The sequence below is a fragment of the Neofelis nebulosa genome, chromosome 1 (assembly GCF_028018385.1).
Source record: "Neofelis nebulosa isolate mNeoNeb1 chromosome 1, mNeoNeb1.pri, whole genome shotgun sequence".
In the NCBI taxonomy this organism is placed as follows: domain Eukaryota; kingdom Metazoa; phylum Chordata; class Mammalia; order Carnivora; family Felidae; genus Neofelis; species Neofelis nebulosa.
In genome coordinates, this window is record NC_080782.1 from 98,878,116 (window position 1) to 98,896,939 (window position 18,824).

General features: G+C 43.3%; 1 long non-coding RNA gene across 1 annotated transcript; it reads right to left on the reverse strand.

The window, feature by feature from the left end:
- Positions 1–630: 630 nt before the first annotated feature.
- On the reverse strand, positions 631–18,447 carry LOC131511427 (uncharacterized). Its single transcript, XR_009261518.1, has 4 exons — positions 18,353–18,447; positions 6,406–6,656; positions 5,121–5,438; positions 631–2,031 (listed from the first exon to the last, which is right to left on the reverse strand). It is a non-coding gene; the product is annotated as an uncharacterized LOC131511427 (long non-coding RNA).
- Positions 18,448–18,824: the final 377 nt, after the last annotated feature.

Sequence of the window (18,824 nt, forward strand, 5' to 3'; positions counted from 1 at the left end):
GAAGCTATAGGTTAGCACCTTAGCACAAATTCAGGAATGTGTCCTCTTATAGCTAAACTATAGACAGGGCCAAGTTTTGAGTCAGGGAAGGTGGGAGGACAGACATCTAGAATAGACTGAGTATTTGCTCTGTGCTCAGCCCTTTGCCTACCTCACCATTTTGAATCTTCACACTGTCTCAGGGTCAGCACTATTCCATTAGCCCTATGTTGCAGTAGGACATCTCCAAGGGTCAATGGAACCATTAATCTTAGACAAAGTACCCCTGGAGTGTTTCTGTTGGAGTATCAGGATAGGAAATTTCTAACTAATTTCCTCTCTAACATTACCTCATCAGGTACACCTCTAACATTACCTCATCACTACAGGTTCACTAATTCACTGCCTTGTAGACACACTTTCCATTACCTGAAGCCCCCAAGATCTCTTCCACACTGGGGCATTTGTACATGCTGCCCCCTCTGCTGTACTGGTGTTCCTTCCACTCTCTTTACCCGGCTAGTTCCTACCAATCCTCCAGCCTCATGGTTCTCAAAGTGTGACCTCCAAACCAGAAATCTCAGTATCATCCAGTAATTTATTAGAAACACAGAGTTTTGGGACCCACATCAGACCTACTGAATCAGAAACTCTGGTGGGAAGGGTACCCAGAAAACCTTTTTTATTTTTTTAACAAACTCTCCAGGTGATTCTGATGCACATTGGAATTTGAGAAGCAGCGTTCTAGGCTTTATCTGTCACCTCGTCAGAGAGAACTTTCTTGACCCCAACTCCCCTATCTGTATCATATCCCCACTGTTAACTGTCTCATAGTAGTTACTCATTCATCACAATCTGCAAATTATGCAAGTTGGTGTGTTTATTTGTTTAAAAATCTACCTTCCTCGCCAGACTGAGTTCTGTGAAGGCAGGGACCATGTATACCCAAAGCCTTACACTGTGCCTGCCACAGAGTAGGTACTCAGTCAATGTTTATTTATTGGTCAGTTTTTCCTAGCCAATCTGGCTGGGAGACCCTGGAGTATTCCTTGAGATCACTGAGTACTTCTTTTGCCTCCATCCATAAAAGGCATATCATGAAAGACAGCCAAGTCTCAATTAGTCACCATCCAGAGTATAGACCACCCATGACTCCCTGTGTCTCAGACTCCCTTCCCTGTCCATTGCTGAGAAACCACATGTATAAATGAGAGGGTGGGGAAACTAGGGAATTCGGGAAATTAATTATCAGTAGCCCAGATAAATAATTTAGTAAAGGAGGAGAGCAGAGTTCTCAGCTATACTATATTTTCATATTCTTAATGGATTCTGACCACTCTTGTTTTTTACTCAGAACTACTCTAAAACCTGCAGAGAAGCCTCACTGCTCCTATTAATGTAAGGACTTATTCTTCTCTTTCAGGACTAATGTGTTTAATATGGAATCAAGATTCACTTTCCATCTAGGCTTGGTTAGACAGATGTTTGGATTTCAATTTCCTCAGAAAAAAATTTTAATACACCTTTTTCTCCCAGTGGCCAATGGAACACCCCTGTTAAATCCCCCTTGACAATAGTATCACTCAATTCTTTTCCTAGCTGAGTCTTCACCTTCTACAGGAAGACACCCAGAGGATTGTGGGTAGCTGGCAGCTGGGGGTTAGGAGTCAGGAGAAGGGGCTAGGGTCTTGTCCCAGGGATTCTGGCTCAGGGTAAAGTGTGCTATGTATCCTCTACCATATCTTGATGTTCCCTCCCTGAAGCCCAAGACAAAACCAGGTTCACCTGAGCCTTCAAGGCAGGATTAAGGCAGAAACAGTCCTGGCAGAGGTACCCCATCTAAGCCAGCTCTATCTTGGACAGCATGGCGAGGATCAGGCCAGCCATGTTTCTGTGTTCCTCAGGTCTTCTCTTCCAACACTTGTTCATGAAGACAATTCCTCTGTCCACACTGTATCGCTGAGCCATGGGGTTCACTTGTCTCTTCACTGCACATCTTAATCAGCACAATCATATCTCCTCAGTCAGCATACAGATTTCCAACTTCTGCATCTGTCACAGAGAAAATTCAGAGAAGTGAACCACCCACCTGGGCTAAGACTTAAAAGCAGGACTTCTGTGGGGTTCTCTGATCCCCAGTCCAAGAAGGGAATCCCTACTATGTGCTCAGTGCTACAGACATGGTTTGTTTTCCTAATCTCATTCACTTCCCACATTAACCCTATGTGACAGGCTCAGTACCTCCCTTCTACAGACGTGGGAACTGAAGCCTAGAAGGTTTAAGTACCTTCCCAAGATCACAGAGCTAATAAGGAAGCATTTGCACCCTGGACTATCTGACAACACCTTTCATGCACCTGTCCCAAACCACCTTCCAATGAACCTTGGGAAAGGGATTTCTAAGTGACACCAGCATCCCAGTATGAAACCTAGAGCTTGTCCAGTTATACCCTGAGCCTGTGGAGTCCACTTAGTGTTTCCTTACTACCAAACTTTTCTTTCCCATAGCCTTGTGTTACTTGTGTACTTTCTGGGTGATGGAAATGGCTCTAATTCACACCTCCTTTGCCCTTAGCCCTCACCTCCACCCCTGGCATCCAGTAGGAAGCACTTGATAGAATCACCCATGGGAAGCATGTGAGACTAGCTGAAAACACATACACAGGCTGTCAACATTGGTCTAAGCTGGGCTGTTGCAAAAGGAATTGTAAAGGCCTGGCCCCCCAGCTGCTGCACATGAAGACAGCCCCTTCCTCCCCAAGCAGCTCTCACACCTGTAGGCCAATTAGGGGTGAGATATCAGGGCAGCTTAGAAGATGTTCTCGTTTTCCCACACTGTATTTCTACACAACAGCTTATTCTGTGCCAGTTTTACCTAAATTGACTGAGAAAATTGACACAGAGCTAGAAAGCAAAACCAAGTCAAGCATAGGAACTCCAGTAGATTCAATAAAACACAGATCCGATTTTGTTGGTGCTATGGGAAACCCTTGTTTCAAAAACAAATCGAACAAGACATCCAAAGTAAATGTAGTAAAATCACGCAAACACCCATTTCTAAATATCCTGGAAGATTTCAGGTGACAGGAGCTGGCACTGTGCCACCTCTCAGGGCGTGGCTGTCCTTAGGCTTCTCATTTTTCAAATCCTTGGACTCTGTTGGTTTACTAACTCAGAAGGCCTGAGGCCTCTCTTATCAAACCTCTGCATCAGAATCCCGAATAGCAAACATCTTCTGAACTGAGTACAAGGAAGTTGAGATTACTCTGGGGTCAGAGGCTGAAAAACATGGTTGAAAAGCTGGCGACAGGAGGCCCCACCAGAGGCCCAGCTTTGCTGGGACCCAGGGGGAGCTTTCATTTCATTTCAGGGTAGGAAGAGGACCCCACATTAGAGATACTGTGTCTGGATTTGAGGCCCTGGGAGGTCATGGAGGGAGACCTTTGATAGGGCCAAGGCCCCTAGTCCACTCCACAGCAGACCAAGCAACTGGGGTAAAGTTCACTCTGTCCACTTGGTGGACACACATCCATTCTTTCCTCCATCTTAGGCACACCCTCAAAGGCTGTTTCTGTGCATGGAGACATTACTGACTTTTGCCACAGCACCCTCTAATTGCTCCTGCCATTCCTTCCAGATCAATCTCTGCTCCTAAACCTGTCCTGCCTGAGGGGCAGAAGGCACGGGACCCACCAGGGCTTGAGAGGCGGGGTAGTTGCTGCACAGGCAGTTCTGGGTCAGAAAGCTAGAACCATGCTCCTGGTGCCAGAGCCCAGTATCATGCCCAGACAGCAGCCAGGGCTCTGAGCCAAGACTGCCGTGCAGCCCCACTGCTCCCTGGCCTCCTGCCAGCGCCCATGCCATGAAGGAACAGCTTGTCACCAGACAGGAGTGGGCACCTGGATGCCTTGAGCTCTGACTTCTCAGGCAGTCCTGCCCTGTAGGAGTACGATGCCTTTTGCCCATCTCGATGGTCAGTACAGATGTTCAAGGGAGGGGCAGGCGGGTGGTAAGCTAGAAATAGACACCGAATCCTGCAGGGTCCCTAGCTTTGAATTTAAAATGTTGTTTTCCAGGCTCATGCACAAAATCATTTGTCATCACTCGGGCCCTAACGGAGGAAAAAATACAATGGAAAATTAGATCCTGTGTCACAATGTCATGGGTATAAATAAAATGAAAGGCAAGCTTGACGTCAGTAATGAGGATTCTCACATTCCACTTCGCTTCCTCATCATCAAACATGCAGCTCAATTTACTCCCTTGGGTGGTGGAAACCGGCTAGTGTAAACAGGTGGGGGCTCTGATGTTGTGAGGACTCTGTTTCTTTCTCCCTCAAAATCCCACAGGAGGCCCAGGCAAACAGTCCCAAGGGTAGGTCTCCTTCCTGGTGCTGGGCATCCTCTGGGTATGCAGCCCCATTCTTAGCGGATGCCACAAATCCCTCCACAAGTCCCCTCTGTTTCCCCTATATTCTTGCACTCAAGCCTATATTCTTGCACTCAAACTTCCCCTCTTGGGGGCAGCCAGCTTGTCCCTTCACCAGGCTCCCCGAGATTAGTCGAAGGGACATTTCTCTACCTAAAGAGAAAGGAGGACAAAGGGAGAGAGAGCTGAGCACTCCTTTGCACAGGGACTGGGCTGGCCTAGATGGTGGCTCCAGCCTGGGGAATATTGAGTCATATTGATTCATATTTTTTTAAGTTTATTTATTTATTTTGAGACAGAGAGATGGGGGTGGGGGAGGGGTAGAAGAGAGGGAGAGAGAGAATCCCAAACAGGATCCACAGCATCAGCGCAGAGCCCAGTGCGGAGCTTGATCCCACGAACTGTGAGATCATGACCTGAGCCAAAATCAAGGGTTGATCACTTTATCCGATTGAGTCACCAAGGCGCCCCATATTAATTCATATTTTAAACACCCTCTGGAATATGATGATCTAAAGGAACCCCCTGGTAAATAATTTTGTAGCACAAAATTACTCCCTCCACCCCCCACCACCAAGTTCTATCTTTGTAAATGCAGCTATTTACATATTCCTCTAGGTCTTTCTCAGAGTGAGAAGCATCCCTGTACCCCAAAGGCAAAATTAGATATGGTCTGGTACATAGTCTAACACACCCTTATCATCAAAAGTCACCTGACTTCACAGCGTGCCAAAGAGTGCTGACAAGCAGTGCCACTTATGAGTAAACCAGTAGCTGTTAATACAATAGAAGGATTGGTGTCTCCCATTATCTGCTTCTGAGTCGATTCAAGGAGTATCACTGGACCTGGGGTAGTTGTGGAGTTTCTTCCCAACTGACACGCTGCAAGTCAAACACTCAGATGTTAACTCATTGTTCTGAAATTACTGTATTCAACAAGCATTTGTGGACTCTCTTCTGTGCTGGGAACCGTTCTTGTGTTGGGTGTCACGAGGTAAGGATGACCCAATTCCAGACTTCTGTGTTCTGATCTGTGAAGGACAGGCATGGCATCAGCACAGCATAGGGTCTTTGGTTTCCAGCAGATCAATTTAAAACACAGCTCTAGCACTTCTTGGCTGTCAGACTACTTCAGAGGTTCTCAAGCCCTGTGTGAGGGAACCGGCAGAAGGCGCTGCACACAGTGCTTGGGTCCTGAGGAGTACTCAGTAGTGTTCCCTCCCTTCTCCCAACTGCCCCACTCTCCAGTGTTTTATCTGCTGCCTAGAAAGAACACCTGGAAAGAGAAAGAAAATTATTGTCGCATATATGCACTAGTATTCATTCCCTTGCTCTAGCCTGCATACACGAGCATGTGCATGCAGACACACACACACACACACACACACACACACACACACACACACACACACACACATTTTAACCTGGCCTTTGATAGGTGTGATTATTCCAAGCCACAGATTACAATGATATTTTTAGAACTAGATTTGTACTCTGCTGCCTTTCAAGAAGTAGATTGGATTGATAATGTACTGAAATGGCATTTGGTCATTTTCCTCTCCATGTGTACTCAGCAGGGCACAATTTGGTAGCACCTAGGCCTCAGGCACTTCTCATTTTGTGTCTCATTATGGCTGCTGGGGACAGCACTGTGGCCTGAATTCTGGGAGACCTATTTTATAAGGTGTGTTTCTGAGACCACAGGTTTTTTCTCTTTACCATAAGAATCTCGTGAGGAAATGTTCAAAATTTGTGCCAGTTCTGGCAATTTCAGCATCCAGCATCCAAATACCATACCTGGCTTCTAGAACCTTCTATGACAGTCTCTGTCTGTTTTGACATAACCCAAGCTCTCCTCTCCCTTCCATCTCAAAACTCACCCTTCCTATAAAACTTCCCTCCCAGACCTACTATCTAGATGGATATGGGTTAACCATGAGGTGAGATGAAAATTCTATGCCAGCAGGGTAAAGATTTTGGAGAGTTTTTTTGTCTTACTTTTTGTTATTGTGATGGTTAAAGAAGTCCACTTGTTTGTCTCAGACCCATTTAGGGCACTTCTTCTGCCAGAGTAGGGGATAGAGTAGGAACCAGGAGTCTTGTGTTCTCCTCAGAGTTCGAATATTCCTCTAATACACTGAGCATTTTGTTCTTCTCCTTTGGACCCAAAGTCCAAAACCAGCTTGTACTGGGCTCATGAGAGGTGAGTGTCAAAATTTCAGGAATCTTGCCAGATGGTTGTTAAAACACTGCCATTATTGAAAATTAAATTATATAGGCATACAGTTAGATGAATTATATTAAAAACAAAGGTAATAAATACTTAAACCTCATCACTTCCTAAATATTTCATTATGCCTACTCTTATCTATGCACTTGAAGCTATTTATGTCTACTGGATCTCTATGTGGGAATACTGCATATGGGGTGTTACTGCACATTTCCTCCCAACTCCATTTCAATGACGTCACACTGGTAGCTGGAACTCAGCCATGGTGGGCAGTATTTACACCAGAGAATCCAGCAAACACTACAAATCCGGGCTTTATTTATTACTCCTTTCCCCGCCAAACCAATTGTTAAGCACTTATCAGCAGACCCCTATTTTGTTCCCCACTGGGGTCAGGAGCCAGGCCTGTAGTCAGCTAGGAGTGCTAACATCCAACTTCATGGATGTGGGGAGACATCTGCAGAACCTTCCAAAAGCTCTGCCTGTGCCTTCCCAAAGCCATTTTTCCTAGACATCTTCGGACACTCTCAAGTAACTCCTACCATGTTCCCACCACCACCTCAGAGACACACATGCCCCCCACCACAGGCATTCTTGCTTCTCTGTCTGTCTGCCTGTCTGTCTCTCATGGTCCACACAATCTGCTTGGGGTGAATTCTGTCAACTCCAACACAATTCTAGGGAATTTGAGAATCTGTAGCCTGGGGCTTGGGGGTATCTGAAGTTATCGGAAGGGAGAAGCAGCAACAAAAGGAATATTTTGTATATAAGGTAACTGTGAATACAATCTCCTAGCATTTGGTCACACATATGACCTTAAAAACTGGGAGATGAGTGGTTCTCCTTGATTCTCCACTGTAGACATTTTTTTTTTTTGGCAGACACACTGGAACTGGAATTTTTAAAAGTTGATGGGGGGTAGGGGAGAGGGGAAAGTGGGTGATGGGCATTGAGGAGGGCAGCAGTTGGGATAAGCACTGGGTGTTGTATGGAAACCAATTTGACAATAAATTATCTATTAAAAAAAAAAGTAAACCTATAGCTTTGACCTCTGATTTTCAAGACACTCAGCTTTCTTTGCCCATCGCCACCCCCCCCACACAGTGCATAGGGTCAAAATGTATCACCGTTAAAAGAATACAGAGGGTTCTGCACTTCATATGGCCATATCACATTGATTAGTATATTGGCTTTTAGAATGACACAGACATGGGAGCAACACACACTGCTATTCCCATTATGAACAAAGGAGGCCGAAGATACCTATTTTAGCATTGCTCACCTGGCTAGTTTGTGAAATGGCGGAGATTAGGCCTCACAGTACCAAGTGGTTTTGGAAATGCCATACCTTACAAAGACCAGAAAGAGGACACACCAATTGTTTTAACCTGAAGTCAACCAAGTCAATCCACGTGCTATCGTCTTCCTCCTCCAAGGACTCTCATGTCAGCATTCCACCTGATTCCACGGCATTGAGCTATTTAGAGATTCGTCTTGGCCTCACAGACCATTTTTTACTAGAAAGTGAGATTAGAGGTTGACCTTCAGTGTCCTTAACAGATGACACCAGAGTACAAAGAAGAAGACCACAAGGCCATGGCACTGCAAGGCCACAAGATCAGAGGGGGACGCAGCAAGTGCCGAAAACGTCCTACTTGTAAAACAGAGTATGGGGTTCTTGAAGTGTGAATCCACATACCATAAACATCTAAACAATTTTTTTTTATGAGACTGTAGTTTATTAATTCCTGGCAAAAAGACTGGATGACATTGAGACTTATTAACTTGCTGGCCAATTGGGCAGAGACTGGGAAGGGGGAAAGAAGAGAGGCCAGCTTTGGCAAAACAGCTGCTTACCCAGTCCTTGAGCCAGACCCAAAGAACTGGGGGAAAGAAACTCTTCATTATATCCTTGTAAGTGAGAGGTTTTGTTTTACAAACTGTGACTGGAAAAAATTTGTCCCAAACTGTTGATAGTAGTTATTTGAAGAGAAATGAACACTCTTTAAAAAATTCCCACTATTGGGGCACCTGGGTGGCTTAGTCGGTTAAGCGTCCAACTTCAGCTCAGGTCATCATCTCACAGTCTGTGAGTTCGAGCCCCGCGCTGGGCTCTGTGCTGACAGCTCAGAGCCTGGAGCCTGCTTCGGATTCTGTGTCTTCCTCTCTCTCTGCCCCTCCACTGCTCATGCTCTGTCTCTGTCTCAAAAATAAATAAAAACATTAAAAAAATATCCCACATTTGCAAATGACATATCAGACAAAGGACTAGTATCCAAAATGTATAAAGAGCTCACCAAACTCCACAACCGAAAAACAATCCAGTGAAGAAATGGCCAGAAAACATGAATAGACACTTCTCTAAAGAAGACATCCAGATGGGCAACAAGCACATGAAAAGATGCTCAACGTCGCTCCTCATCAGGGAAATACAAACCAAAACTACACTCAGATATCACCTCACGCCAGTCAGAGTGGCCAAAATGAACAAATCAGGAGACTATAGATGCTGGTGAGGATGTGGAGAAACCGGAACCCTCTTGCACTGTTGGTGGGAATGCAAACTGGGGCAGCCACTCTGGAAAACAGTGTGGAGGTTCCTCAAAAAATTAAAAATAGACCTACCCTATGACCCAGCAATAGCACTGCTAGGAATTTACATAAGGGATACAGGAGTGCTGACGCATAGGGGCACTTGTACCTCAATGTTTATAGCAGCACTCTCAACAATAGCCAAATTATGGAAAGAGCCTAAATGTCCATCAACTGATGAATGGATAAAGAAATTGTGGTTTATATACACAATGGAGTACTACGTGGCAATGAGGAAGAATGAAATATGGCCTTTTGTAGCAATGTGGATGGAACTGGAGAGTGTTATGCTAAGTGAAATAAGTCATACAGAGAAAGACAGATAACATATGTTTTCACTCTTACGTGGATCCTGAGAAACTTAACAGAAGTCCATGGGGAAGGGGAAGAAAAAAAAAAGAGGTTAGAGAGGGAGTGAGCCAAAACATAAGAGACTCTTAAAAACTGAGAACAAACTGAGGGTTGATGGGGGGTGGGAGGGAGGGGAGGGTGGGTGATGGGTATCGAGGAGGGCACCTTTTGGGATGAGCACTGGGTGTTGTATGGAAACCAATCTGACAATAAATTTCATATTTAAAAAAAATCCCACTATCAACATACAATTTTAGCAGATAATCACCTTTTTTCATTCTTCCTTATACTTTCAGAAGCACAATAATAACACCTTAAGTGTGTAAAGCAATTGAGCCTTTGCAAAGTGTTCTTGTCCATTACTTCAACCAATCCATATACATCCTATATAAGAATTCTCCTTGCACAAATCAGACTGAAACCTCCCCAAAGACGAAAGAAATGTAGGAAGACTTCACACTGAGGGCAGAGATTGCTATGCAGACCATTGTTCTAACTCCCTCTTGTAAGCTGCTATTGCTGTGTTCACTTAGGGTCCACATAATTTTACTTCCAACCCTCAATCCTACCACAAAATTGAGTTCAGAAGGTATTCTGTTTGGGTTTTCTCTTGGTGTTTATTTACATGCCTGCCTCCTGGCTAAAATCAATGACACATGGCTACTTTGAGAAGGAAGACAGAAATCATTTTAACATAACTTTCCCAGGAGTAAGATTAATGCCCCCTTTTCACCTGTCTTCTTTATTTGAAGTCAAGTAGATTTAGTCTTTCAGTCTGGTTAAAGCAATTTTGGGAACCAATTCTTAGTAGTAATTGACTTATTTACACAAAGAACTACCGTGAATGGTTAATAATTCTTTGGGGGCCACCTGTAGACTTATATGCTAGGAAAGGCAATTTACAAATTAGACCTCTGTGATTTGAAAAAGTGCCTCATTTTCTTTCATTGGTAAAATCAAGACCACTGAATTATTGGATAGTAATGGGCTAGCTTCCCAAAAGCTTTAATATTCCTGTTTTGCATTACTCTCACCAAGTAAAATGACTTCAATATTAAAATAAAAAATATTCTCATAGGTGATGTATGTATTAATTATCTTGATCTTGGTGATCGTTCCACAATATATATGTTTCTATCAAACCATCACATTGTACACTTAAAATATATACAATTATATTTATCCATACTCCTCAATAAAATTGGGAGGAAAGAGGGGAAAAAAGAATATTCTCACCAAATCCAAATATCAAGATGATATGATGGAGAAAGGTGGCCACCTTGGAAAACATAATCAGATTTCAACACATCATTGAGGAAAAGAGAAAGAAAGAGAAAAAGAAAGAGGGTCAGAGAAAGAGAGAGGGAAGAAGGGAAGTCAGAATTCATAGGCTACAAAACAGAAAAAATATTACAGCTAACAAAAGTGTTCAGTTGTTCCCATGGCTGGAAAATAGGATAAAAGGACCAGAACTGACCCTTGTCTATAATATTTTAATATTTAATAAACATGGCATTTTAAATCAGGGGAGGAGGACAGAATATCACTAAATGGTATTGATATAATTTGCTACCATTTTTGAAAAGTAATTCAGATAGAATAAAAATCCTAATTTTATTTTAAGTTTAGATTAAAATTTTAACATTATAAAATTGTCAGAAAATTATAAATCAACAGTTGTCTAATTTTGGGGATAAAAGTATCTTTAGGAATAACGCCAAAGGCATCACCATAAAGTAAAGACAGACACATCCAACTTCTTAAAAATTTAAAGTTTTTGTATATCAAAAGCATCCACAAGGGGCGAGTGGGTGGCTCAAGTCGGTTGAGCATCCTATTCTTGATTTCAGCTCAGGTCAAGATCCCAGGGTTGTGGGATTGCACCCCACATCCACCTCAGTGCTGAATGTGAAGCCTGCTTAAGATTCTCTCTCTCTCCCTCTCTGCCCCTCTCCCTTGCTTGTGCACGCTCTCTCTTAATTAAAAAAAAAAAAAAAAAAGCATCCACAAGGGGCACCTGCATGGCTTGGTTAAGCATCTGACTCTTGTTTTTGGCTCAGGTCATGATCTTGTGGCTTTGTGGGCTTGAGCCCCATGTCAGGCTCTGCACCAATAGTGAGATATCTGAGCTGATAAATAAACTTTAAAATAAAATAGAATAAATAAAAAAGCATACAAGATACAAGTCGTTTGTCAGGAAACATATTTTAACATGTATTAAAAATATTTTCTTGGGGCACCTGGGTGGCTCAGTTGATTGAGCATCTGACTTCGGTTCAGGTTATGATCTCATGGTTCGTGGGTTCAAACCCCATGTCAGGCTTTGCTCTGATAGCGAGAAGCCTGCTTTGGATTATCTATCTCCCTCTCTCTCTGCCCTTCCCTGACTTGTGCACACACTCTCTTTCAAAAAAAAAAAAAAAAAGAATAAACATTTAAAAAATATTTTCTCATCTTCTATAAGTTGTCTTTTCATTTTCGTAATCATTTATTTTGAGAACAAAACAGCATGGGTGAATTTCAGAAACATGCTTTGTGAAAAAAGTATACTTTGGATTATTCCATTTATATGAAGTTCTAGAAAAGGAAAAATTAATCTAAAGTGATGGAAATTAGATCCATGTAAAATGGACAAGGGAACTTTTTGGGGTGGCAGAAATACTCTATATCTTGATTGTGGTAATGGCTACATGCGTATATACATTTAACAAAACTCATTACATTGCACACTTAAAGTGGATACATTTTATTGTATGTAAGTTGTATTGCAATGACGGGGGAAAAAAATCCATGGTAAACATCAAAGAAAATGACAAATTGAGAATATATGCAACATCTAAGACAGATAAATTTGTGAGGTCCTCATACACAAATGACTCTTAAAAATCAATAAGAAAAAAATGAACATCCTAGTATAAAATTGCAAAAACACCTAAAGGAGTCACTCATAAAAGGGGAAATAGAAATTGACAGTAAGTATGAAAAGAATCTAACTTTTTGGAAATCAAACACAAATTAGAAAAACAACAATTCAATTTATTATCTATCAAGCTGATTATTTTTAAAAATATATATTAAGTATGTAGGTTTGCTGAGGGCAGGGAGAAAAAGACATTTGCAGATCCCTAGTGGAGTGTAAATTGGTACAATATTCCTGGAAGAAAAATTGTCCATATACGTATCCAACATCCTTTTGCTTGAACAGGATGTCTAGATGTAGGGACTATGGGACAGCATGCCTATTTTCTCTTCAAATACCCCTGGTTCAAATATCCTTAAGTTGATGCCTCTGTTATGTGCTTCTGTCCCGGAAATTAAAATATAACCTTAATTGATATAGCCCAGAATAGCACTTGTAGACACCAGATCTCCAAAACAGTTATCAACTGACAGTCTCTGAATGTGTACCCATTAAAGGGACCAGAGGGAACTGACTCATCAAATCATAGGTAGGCCCCTGGTTTCACATCAGTGTTGGCTCACATGGGGCCCCACCATTGTGAATGGCAGTCTCCTGTAGCTCATGGCTAGCAGGCTGGATGGCAAGGAGCCCACCTGTCACCAGGCTTGGCCCAGTCACCATGGCCAGGGGGATAGAGTCCTCTGGTTGGCCAGATGGGTTGTATCCTCTCCTCCGGCGGTAAAGGTCAACATATTTGATTTAGTCTCATTTAGATCAAACAGGGTAGGGGAGGAGTTCCCAAGAGAAGGAATGATGGCCAGGCTAAAAAGATAAGAGATTTTACTTTGGAGACAAACAGGCATTCTTTTACCTCCATGCTCAGACTCCAACTTCCTCTTACTCTGGGGCCATTTCTCTGTGTTACCTAATGAATGAGCCATCAAGTGAATAAACTCAAATCTCGTGTGTGCTTGCCATCCCATCATCCCTCACGCACTAGGAGAGATGGTGCCTCTTTCTTGGCTGTAGTGGGATTTGTCCTCCCTGCTGTGGTCACAGGTAATGTGTGAAAAAAAGAGTGGGTGAGGCGGCATCTAAAGAGAAAACCGAAAGGGCACCTGAGTGGCTCAGTCGGTTAAGCGTCTGACTTCGGCTCAGGTTGTGATCTCATGGTTTGTAAGTTCCAGGCCCACGTCAGGCTCTGTGCTGACAGCTGGGAACCTGGAGCCTGCTTCAGGTCCTGTGTCTCCCTCCCTCTCTGCCCCTCCTCCGCTGGTGCGCTCTCTCTCTCAAAAATAAATAAATAAACTGTAAAAAAAAGAAATAAAAGGAAAACTGGAGTCCCAGAAAAAGGCTGTCTCAACCTGAGAATGTGTATATATGAAATAGGCTCTGGGCTATGAGGCAGAGGAGTTTCACTATGTTCTGCGCATCGGCCATCCATACTAGGTTCCATCCACAGGTGCCCAGAGCTGGAATATTAACCAAGTGCCTTTTCCAGTCGATACTAACCTCTCCCTTCTTTAATTTCCCGCTGCAGTTTGCATCAGCCCACGACTGACCTTCAAGTTGTTCTTGCATTGTTTCAAAGGAATTCAGTATGCCTCCTTAAATACCAGGAAAACCACAAGGCAAATTCTACCTCCTGAAGCCTTTCTTGATTATCCCAGTCTGGGGTGATCTCTCTCTCATTATCCCTACCATCACATTGGTGATAATCACATTCTGGTTTGTGGCAGCTTTTCTTGTGTTGCCTTGAATTACGATATATTTTTTAGCATCAAGGTTTACTCTTTCCTCCCCACAGATTTGTCTGACTTGTCTTGAGATGCCCAACTGCATACAGCACACAGTGCCAAGCAATATAACCTCAGTGGCTCAGAACCTGGGCTCCAGAGTCAGATACGTAGATATGAATTCCAGCTCTGCCACTGACTAACTGTGTGACTTGTTCCTCGGCCTCTACGTATCTTCCTTATCTATAAAATGAGGACAAGAGTGGCACCTACTTCATTGGGCTGTTATCAGGAATGAGACAAATGCATGGCAAGGGCTTAGCCCAGTTCCTGATGGTGTTATAAGTGCTCAGTAAATGTCAGCTATTAGGATGTAAGTGCTTAGTAAACACCCACTGATTGAATGGCTCTAGCGGAGAGAAACTTTAATAGACCGCTAGAGTGGCGTGAACCCCTGAGAAGGGGAAGGACAAATTCACAGACCTTGTCCAACAGGCTGCACAGGACAGGTCAAATATTATTGTGGCACTGAGGGTTCAGGTTGAGGTGGGAGAACTGTAAGGAAGAAAGGGCACACCTGAGGTTTTATGACACAAATAAATTGTTGGAATATTATTAATCCATTCAACAAGTATTTACTGTGGTATTGCAGGAAAACAAGAAATTTCCTTTCTTGGACCTAATGAAGAATGTGATATCCAGGGCATTTCACTTCTTTTCCATATTAATGCACCAAGCTGTTCTAGTTCAAGCCTCTATGGCTTTTGACCTGAATCATTGTGATTGTCTCTTAACTAGGCTTCACACCCACCCTGCTCTTTTCCTTACCAATACACTGAGCAGAGTTAGTCAGATGAGTTTTCTAAAATACTTGAAAACTTTATTCCCTTTCTGAAAATCCTTACTTGCTCCCTGCTGCCAGGGTGTTCTGTCCCTCCTGGACACCCGAAGCTTCTCACACATCCAAGTGTACTGAGGACGGTCTTCCCTGGCTATCTATCTAGCAAATGCTTTCTCTCCCTTTATGAACCAGCTCCAGGATCAGCGCCCCTGAGAAGCCCTCCATGTCCATCAGAGCCCAGCTGGAAATACAGAAACCACCTTCTCTATTCAAATAGAGTGAATTTAGTATAGGGCATTGGTTTCCAGGTGATGGAAAAACCAGGGGACAGTGAGGCAAAGCAGAGATTAGCACCAGCAAGAAGCTGCTACCACTCCCAGGCTGGAGGTGCAAACAGGTTACCAGATCCCAGGGGCTGGGATCGCCCTGCTGAAGCTGGATCCCAATGGGCCTGTTCAGTAGGAGGTGGGGTTATGGCAGAGACACAGATGCTTTGCAGATTTTGAAAACAGCACTCCAGGCAGGGAAGGAAAGAGAGATACCCTGACTCTCCCTCTCTCCCATCCTCCAGTCTGTCACCATTGCCTCTCATTGGTTGAACCAGCCAGAAGCCAGCTGACACTGGTCTACAGGAGTTCCCTACTCCCACCCACAAAACAGAGCAAAGCCAAGGAAGAGTGAGGAATGGGGCTGCTCTCTGTCCTGAGTCCCTTAGGCAGATTGTCATAGTCTCTTCTCTGCTCCCTCAACTCTGCCCCATCTTTTTTATAGCCCTGATATACTAGGCTGTGATTTCTGTGTTTTTAAGTCTGTTTTCCTTAAAGGATTGTGTAATTCCAAGGGGTTAGACAATGGCCTATTCATCTTGGTATCCTCAGTTCCTGGCATAGTTCACAGTACATAACAGATATTTACTTTCTGTTGGATATCTACTAAAAGGAAACTCCTAGAGTCACCTCTAGCTAGCCCTCCTCTTCCATCTTCTTGCTTGATTCATGTACCTTGACTGAACTCTCAGCACTAAAGAATGAATAAGAAGGAGCTTGGGGTCCACTCAACTCTCTGGGTCTGCAATTCATAGCCTTACATTCAAATGCACCCAACAACAAATCACAATAATAATTTATACTCAGAGCACCATCAACATATTAACATTCTACCTTCCCATAGCTACATGAAAATTATCCATGTAAATTCCCTCCAAATCTCAAGACACCATCCCTCCACCACCCAAGATGTTTCTAGGCCACCTCTCCCTGCTGTTAATCAGTGTGTGCTCAGGGTAAACAAACTAATTTTAAAATCAGCTTAAGCAAAACATAATTAGGAAGATAAATTAGCTGCCCCCCCCTAAATTGCATAATGAATGCCCAAGGAGAAATTTTTATTATCTACCATTTCTATTATCTGTGTAACATTTTCTCTTCCATCATTGTAGATGATACTCAGCTGACAGTGTAGAGAAATACCACAGAACTTCACTTCTGACCTTGACTGTCTGTACAATGATTACCAAAGGAGAAAACTGGCTATTTGTGTTTTTGTTTTTCTTATCTTGAATTTATAACACCAGCCTAGTTGGAGAGGGAAAGAGGTCTATAATTACAGTCAGACAATCAGGGTTCAATTCTTGGCTCTGATTTATTGCTGTACAATCATGGACAAGTTAGGTCAACTCTGAAAAATCAGTTTCATCATACGTTAAATAAGGAGGATGATAATGCCTATCTCATGGACAATCACAGCCACACATTCTTCCTCTCTGGCTCTAAGCCCTTCATAAGAATTGATTCCTCTAATCTTTGCCATGAATGACTTACCGTTATTTTTTATTTTACACATAAGGAAACAGGCAAAAAGATCAAGTAACCTCCTCAAAAGGCTGTTGTATAAAGTGAGTGTGATTTTGTACATTGAGTGTGATTTGTACATTTTGTACATTAAGTAATTGTTTAAAACATAGTAGGTGCTCGATCAATTTTTTCCTTTACAAGCCCCCTGCCCAACCCATCCCCCACCAAAATAACTAGTGTGTATAGAAATTGGTTTGTTAATGAAGTTCCTTTGATAAGAGGCCTGGATCCTTCATTCCTAGTTTTGCATTTCCTGTACTGTGTAAAATGAAATATCAGACCGTATCAGCAGCTACCAATCAGTGGCCTATGAGAGGAATCTGGCCTGCAGTTACTTTTGCTATCTTGCATAATATTTATATTTAAAGTTTTTTTAATGTTTATTTATTTTTGAGAGAGAAGAGTGCAAGCAAGGGAGAGGCAGAGAGAGAGGGAGACACAGAATCTGAAACAGGCTCCAGGCCCTGAGCTGTCAGCACAGAGCCTGACACGGGGCCTGAACTCACGAGCCATGAGATCATGACCTGAGTTGAAGTCAGGTGCTCAACTGACTGAGGGAGTCACCCAGGTGCCCCAATATTTATATTTTTTAAAAGTAGCTGCTAACATTCAAAAATCAGTAGGTTTCTGTCTGTCTGTTTGTCTGTCTCTCTCTCCCACACACACACTCACTCACTCACTCACTCACGAGGCTTCTCTTGAAAAACCAACTCAGATGGCCACGTGGACTCTTACTCCCACAGGTCAACATTCATTTCAAGTTGAGTGTGGCCACCTCCTTTCACATGGGACACAGATTTCCCAGTTTGCCATAGTCCCCACTTCTCACAGCTTCTTGCAGACATACGGGTCTTTCTCCTTTCCATCACTAAGAGTCCATGATTCCCTGACACCTGACAGCACTTCCCAGAGGAAGCATCCACTGTAGGGCACCATAGTTTTTCACTGAATGTTATTGTCACCCAATTCATTCCAATTTAATTAGGACTTACCCCTCACTACCATTTTTTTAGGCTTAATTATTTGAGACATAGTGAGAGCACGAGCAGGGGGAGGGGCAGAGAGAGAGAGGGAGACAGAATCCCAAGCAGGTTCCACAACCCCTTTTTAAACTGAAAGTCCTGCATCCAGGAACTCCTTGGTCCCAGGCAAACCAGGCTGGTCATTCTGTGTCACACCACAAGATTAGCCCCACAGTGGCCCCTCCCATCTGGGACATGATGATGCCCTCCTCTGGGACATTGCTTCTGAGTCTCCTTGGGCAACTGTGCAGTGCTGAAAGAGCATGTATCTGTGGGGGGAGCTGGGGGGGGCTGAATGAGAGAGCCTAGACCTTGTTATATGACTAGTTCTCCTGATGGGGCTTTGTATGACCTTAGGTGGGTCATTTTGTCTCTGGGTCTCTCTGCTCTGCTTTTCATTCATTCACCAAATACTTACCAAATGCCCTCCATATGCCAGGCACCACTCAAGGCACTGAGGTCACAAGAATGAATAAGTGAGAACAGGTCTTTGCCCTTAGAGAACTCATATCTGTAAGAAGAAACAGATATTAAAACAAATAATATCTGATAAAATTTCAGGTGGGGATAATGCCATAAAGAAACCACTGACCATGGAGTGCCTGGGTGGCTCAGCTGGTTAAGCATCTGACTTGGGCTCAGGTCATGATCTCGTGGTCTGTGAGTTTGAGCCCCACATTGGCTCTGTGCTGACAGCTCAGAGCCTGGAGACTGTCTTCGGATTCCGTGTCTCCCTCTCTCTCTGTCCTTCCCCTGCTCACACTGTCTCTCTCTCTCTCTCTCTCTCTCTCTTTCTCTTTCTCTCTCTCTCAAAAATAAATAAAACAAAAAAAAATTAAAAAAAAAAAAAAGGAGACAATTGACTATATGAGAGAAGCAAAGGACCTGGA